This window comes from Bos javanicus, chromosome 17, assembly GCF_032452875.1.
Source record: "Bos javanicus breed banteng chromosome 17, ARS-OSU_banteng_1.0, whole genome shotgun sequence".
Lineage (NCBI taxonomy): Eukaryota > Metazoa > Chordata > Mammalia > Artiodactyla > Bovidae > Bos > Bos javanicus.
In genome coordinates, this window is record NC_083884.1 from 41,868,723 (window position 1) to 41,874,987 (window position 6,265).

At 37.1% G+C, this 6,265-nt stretch overlaps 1 long non-coding RNA gene across 2 annotated transcripts; it reads left to right on the top strand.

Moving 5' to 3' along the window:
* The first annotated feature begins 231 nt into the window (after window positions 1–231).
* On the top strand, window positions 232–6,000 carry LOC133228676 (uncharacterized). Of its 2 annotated transcripts, none has more exons than XR_009730335.1 (4): window positions 232–400; window positions 1,388–1,683; window positions 3,706–3,813; window positions 5,654–6,000. It is a non-coding gene; the product is annotated as an uncharacterized LOC133228676 (long non-coding RNA). The 2 variants fall into 2 exon arrangements; XR_009730334.1 differs by having other exon boundaries at window positions 251–400; window positions 1,388–1,453.
* Window positions 6,001–6,265: the final 265 nt, after the last annotated feature.

The following is a 6,265-nucleotide window of genomic DNA, read 5'->3' on the forward strand; positions in this document are numbered from 1 at the left end:
TAATAGGGTTAATCTTTTTAAATATGCATTTATATTATATTTGACGAGATGCTTATTATGCCAACCATGGGCAGAGTACAACAGAGAATATAATTGCATTTGAGGGACAAATTATGCTAATTTAGAACACTCAAATTCTGAAAGTGTCATGTGACTGAGGTTCAGCTCTTCCAAGATATTCTTAATTAATCAAAAAGTCTCTGGCTGTAGTCACACAATGCCTCTGTTCTAGAATTCTCCAGAGAAACAGAACCAATGGGATATATCTCCATCTCCATCATCTCCAACTTTATCTCCACCTCTATCTCCATCTATGTCTGTTCATCTTGAAAGAGAGAGCTTTATTATAAAGAATTGGCTCATGTGACTATGGACATAGGCAGATTCCAAGATCTTCAAGGTAAGTTAACAAGCTGGAGACCCAAGACAGCCAGGGGTTCTTGGGTTCTATTGGATGAGGTCTACCCACATTTGGAATACAAATCTTCTTGACTCAAGCTATCAATTTAAATGTTAATCACCTTAAAAAGTACATTCCCAGAAACACTCAGAATACAGTGACCCAATATTTGGACACCTTGTGCCCCAGTTAAGTTGAAAACACATTATACAGAAGTAACTTTCTTGCATATGATATATGGCAAAACCAATACAGTATTGTAAAGTAATTAACCTCCAGTTAAAATAAATATTTATTTAAAATAAAAAAAAAAAAGTAACTCTCTTAACTCCCAAGTAGTAGTGGTACCTTTACTACCAGTCTCAGTGATTAGTTTTTTGCCCATTTTCATTTGTCATAGTAAGCATCAAGGAGTCATTACATAAGTGTCATTCATTCATTTGAAAACATATTTTGAGCTCCATTAAGTCTCAAGCTTTGTGATAAACACTGGAAAGTTATAAAGTACATTGTGACATTAAAGAAAGGTTTAGGGGATATGATTCAATACTACTTGTCCAGGAAGAAACTTCATAGCAGGGTAAATGGCCTACAAGCACCTCTCAGTCAGGCAAAGAATTTGACCATTCAAGGAACAGAAAGGAAGTCACATGACATGTCACATGACAAATCATAGTACAGATCAAAGTAAAGATCTGATTCTACATTCTAAGGAAGATGAAGAGAGTGATAGCTTTTAAGTAGCAGAATAGCATATCCAACTTTTGAAAGATCATTCTATCCTCTATGTGGAAAATAAATGAGAAAGAGGCAGAGTCAAAATTAGAGGAATGGAGTTCAGTTCTAAGAGATCTAGACAGCAACAGAGTTAGAGATAACCATATACACACACAAATAAAGGAAAAATTGACAGCACTTAGCAAGTGATTGGATTTAGGGGAGGAAAAAGGAAGGTGTTAATAATGATTCTTGGGCTTTTGATGTAAGGAATTGCTCAAGGACTTCTAATGAACTACCATTTGTCGAGATGGGGAACTCTACATGCAAAATAGGGTACGGATGGAAAAGATCATGATCCTGGTAAAGTGAGAAAGCTCCTACTCATCACTGTGCATAGGCTCAATGGGACAGAACAATCTTTCCACCACCTGGCTTACATTGTTATCCTCGAAACTCCCTTTACCATCATTCTGATGTTTCCATCACATCCTGCTAACTGGTTCCCTCTTAGTTTTGGCTATTGACATCACTTTGAAAGCAAATCAGCCAGCACCTTCTTTCAGGTCAGTACATGGGGAAGTTCATTTTTGTTGAGATTTTGCTTCTCTGAAAATGTATTTATTCTATCTTTACACTTTATGTATAGTCTGATTGACAATGAAATTCAAGATTGAAGAATTTTGAAGGCTTGCTCTGGTATCTCACAGGTTCTTCAGCCTGAAGCCATTTGAATATTGATTCTTTGCACGTGAGCATGAGTCTTTTCCCACCCCTAATTTCTGGAGTTTAGTAAAACTTCTCTTGGTCCTCCATGTGCTAAGATTTCACATGTTGTGTCTCTGTATTGGTCTGTTTTTACCCACTCTGCTGAGTTCTCTACTGGTCACTTCAATATAGACGGTTATCTCTCAGTTACGTTATTTTCTTGGATAATTTTTTGAAGATCTCCTTTTCTTTCATTTATTTTTGCCATTCCTCACTGATTTGTAATCAACAGAAACTTTTTTCCTGAAAATATCTTGGCAAAGTAAGCAATACAAAGTGTGTCATATGGTTTTTTTTTCATATACCTTTGAGATTCTTACTGCAGTGAAAGAGATGGATGATGTTTGCTCTTATTACAAAATAAACAGACATCTGTACTACTCTCTGCCCTTCCTTGCCCTACAAAGGTGGGAATGGAGTAGGAGGATATCAATCAGAAACTCTGCAGGGTATTCCACAAATAGCACCAAAAGATCCTGGAACAAGTGATAAAGACAGTTAAGAAAATAAGATAACCTTTCATTGTGAATTTGTTGTCAATCCATAGAATCTGGGAGTCACACAACAGAAACACTGGCTAGCAGCAAATGTTAAAAGGAAAGATAAACATCAGTTTAAATCAATTGTTTTAACTGCATAGAATTACTGGGATTATGTATAAATTCACTCATGCACTCTATGGCCATTGGTTAAATGAGACCGCTCATCTGCTATGATGGATAAAATAATCTATAACTTACCAATAAAAAGCCAGACTTCCTCTTCAGAATGTTTTGTGTGTTTTTTGAAGTCTGTCTAGTAAGTTAAAACTAAATAATTTTGAATTCAATGTTTCTTTTGACTGAGTTAATTGAAGAAGACTCTCCAATCTTCTCTTTCAAATTCTTGAAGCAAAGCACAGTTTTAGGGTTTGCTATCTACCCATATAAACATTAGATTATGGGATTGTGGCATGGTAATCAACCAGGGTGCCTTTGGTGACATACTCAAAGCCAAAGTGGCTGAGAAAGATCTGGGAGTCACAAAGGAACTCAGTATGAAACCAATCTTGTGCCTCCCAGTAAGGAGAACAACCTCCAACCTCTGAGTTGATGCATTTGAAAGCAAATACACTGAAGATTCTATTGCACCTCCATGGGCAGAATAAGACTATCTGGTCCTTTGAGTATTTACTAAGGCTGCTTTGGGAACAGAATGCTAAATATTAATATACAAAGCCTAATTTGATAGTTTTTCTCCTCTTCCTTTAGAAACAGTTTTCTCAGTAATACTGAGGACTATATTTTATACTTTATCTCTGTGTCATGTGGCATGCCTGTTCAAAAACACAGTTGATCAAAGTTTCTGATCAGTTGTATAGTCACAACACTATCATTTTATTTAGTAATTCACAGCAGCTAGTGTTAGAATCTCTTTTTAGGTCATTTTACAGTCCTTATTAATATGCCTGTAAATATTACAAATTTAGTCCAGAACTTCAAGTATTTTCAGTATAGTCTTTATTACCAAAGTCATAAAGTATTGTTTATATGTATCTGTCTCTGTGTCACCCACAAGTAATAAAGACTCTTTTTGTAAATTTCCTTTTAACTTTTAGATTACAACTTTTAATAATTTTGGCTTCTCTTACCTGAATCTTAATTTCTTATATCAACAGCAGTAATCTCTAAACTGACTAGAAAAAATGTATAAAGGCAGAAACTTGTTCACAATCAATGTTTTTTCTTCTGGATCTACTTACTTTTTCTTTTATTCTGTATTCTGATTTAATGTTATCATAATCCTGGAATGTTTGTTTGTGGCTCTGGCCACCATTACAGTTGAAAATACCCAATGTCATGCCAGAGAGTGGAAGACGTGACATCAACAGATTCTGTGCTAAAGACACATAAATGGGATATATTAATGCAACATTTAGCAGTTGGAAGGTGAGTTAAGGGAAAATTTAGTCCCATTGGTGAATTTACAGAGTCATAAGTGAGAATAAATTGGCAAAAGAGGCTCAGAAATAATGGCTTAGCTTCTGTTTCCTCAAATGTTTACAGAAAAGTGAGAAAGAGGGCATGATTTTATTGACCTGCACTGATATTATCTGATTCATATTTGTCTATGCCATTATTGTGATATGCATGCTAAGTCACTTCAGTTGTATCACAACTTTTTGCAACCCCATGGTCTGTAGCCCACCAGGCTCCTCTGTCCATGGGATTAACCAGGCATGAATACTAGAGTGGATTGCGTGCCTTCCTCCAGGGGATCTTCCCCACCCAGGTATCAAACTCCTGTCTCTTATGTCTCCTGCATTGGCAGGCAGGTTCTTTACCACTAAGGTCACCTTGGAATCCCAATTCAATGCCAAATCTGTTACGGAGACTGTTTGACAGTTTCCAATGACTTAGGCAACCATTAGTGGTTGTTCCTAACCTCTATAACTTCCAGGCCATGCTCTTTGGTAAAGTGCTCAGTCCCAGATGCACAGTGGAGCCACTTGGGCAAGATTTAAAATAATATAGTCATCCAGATCCTCTCCCTAGAGATTCTGATTTAATCAGTCTATTGTTCTTAAGCACTGATTGTTCTTAAGCGTTTTTAAAAAGCTCTCTAAGGGATTGTAATATGTGGCCAGAGTTAAGAACCTCATGGCATCCGGTCCCACCACTTCATGGGAAATAGATGGGGAAACAGTGGAAACAGTGTCAGACTTTATTTTTCTGGGCTCCAAAATCACTACAGATGGTGACTGCAGCCATGAAATTAAAAGACGCTTACTCCTTGGAAGGAAAGTTATGACCAACCTAGATAGCATATTCAAAAGCAGAGACATTACTTTGCCAACAAAGGTTCGTCTAGTCAAGGCTATGGTTTTTCCTGTGGTCATGTATGGATGTGAGAGTTGGACTGTGAAGAAGGCTGAGCACCGAAGAATTGATGTTTTTGAACTGTGGTGTTGGAGAAGACTCTTGAGAGTCCCTTGGACTGTAAGGAGATCCAACCAGTCCATTCTGAAGGAGATCAGCCCTGGGATTTCTTTGGAGGGAATGATGCTAAAGCTGAAACTCCAGTACTTTGGCCACCTCATGCGAGGAGTTGACTCATTGGAAAAGACTCTGAGGCTGGGAGGGATAGGGGGCAGGAGGAGAAGGGGACGACAGAGGATGAGATGTCTGGATGGCATCACTGACTCAATGGACGTGAGTCTGAGTGAACTCTGGGAGTTGGTGATGGACAGGGAGGCCTGGCGTGCTGCGATTCATGGGGTTGCATAGAGTTGGACACGACTGAGCGACTGATCTGATCTGATCTGATCTGAGTCTGTGTTATGCAACACTGTAGTTTCAACAGTGCACAATTTCAGACATTCAAGCCCATAAAAATCTAGAATCAAGAATTGAAAGTTTAGTAATAAGCTTAGAATTTATTCATATATTCTTTTCAGACAGGTATCTGTCTTGTATCATCCCTGATGGCTAATGATCCAGGTTTGGTAAAGTTTCAGTGCCGTGATGTTTCTGACAACTGCAAACTTTTTTCTTAGTCAAGTCAGAACATGTTTTCTTTTTACTCAGAATTTCCTTTGTAATTCTGTTTCGGATAAGCTTTGGGATGATTTTACTGAGTGCTTATTCTTATATCTTCATAACTTCCCTGTGAATACTAGTGGATTTGTCCATTGAATATCAATATTAAATATTTTTAGTGGACAAACATTTTGAATTATTTCATTACTATTTATAACTAATCTGCCTGTCCTTTTTTGCATTTAAACAGGTCTGAATGTTCTGCTCTTCAAATTGTAGAAGACAAAATGCTTCCTTTTACCAGGCTTCTGACTCCAAAGACTTACAGCTGGTTGTAACTCGAAGCTTCATTCAGCTGATTTGGAAAATCAAAAGCCTATGATTGAGTACTGACTCTGCCATCAGTAAATGAACATAGATCCCTTGAACACTGATTATATTCTCAGAACACTGGTATCAGCAGAGTATTTAGAAGTACAATGATAGAAATAATGACAACTACATTAATGTAGTATATCTTAGAGAAGTAGAAGTTCCTTGCTATGAAGGAGCTCTAAATGAATTATAGAGATAAGAATACAATAAAAAATTATGAATGACCTATGGCAGTATGTATAATAATTTCTGTGATAAACTATATGTTCTGTTGGGGTTGAAAGTGTAGGGAAATTAATAATGGTAAGTACTTGTGAAAGCCTTCAGAAAAGAGGAGGACTTGAAAATGACTTTCATTTTGTCTTGTAATGTTTAGATAGAGAATTGCAAATGATAAGTAAGGTGTTCTCTGTAAGTCAGGGAGGGAACAGAACAGGTATAGATGAAGAGAGAGAGAGAGACAGAGAAACAGAGATAGATGAGAGGG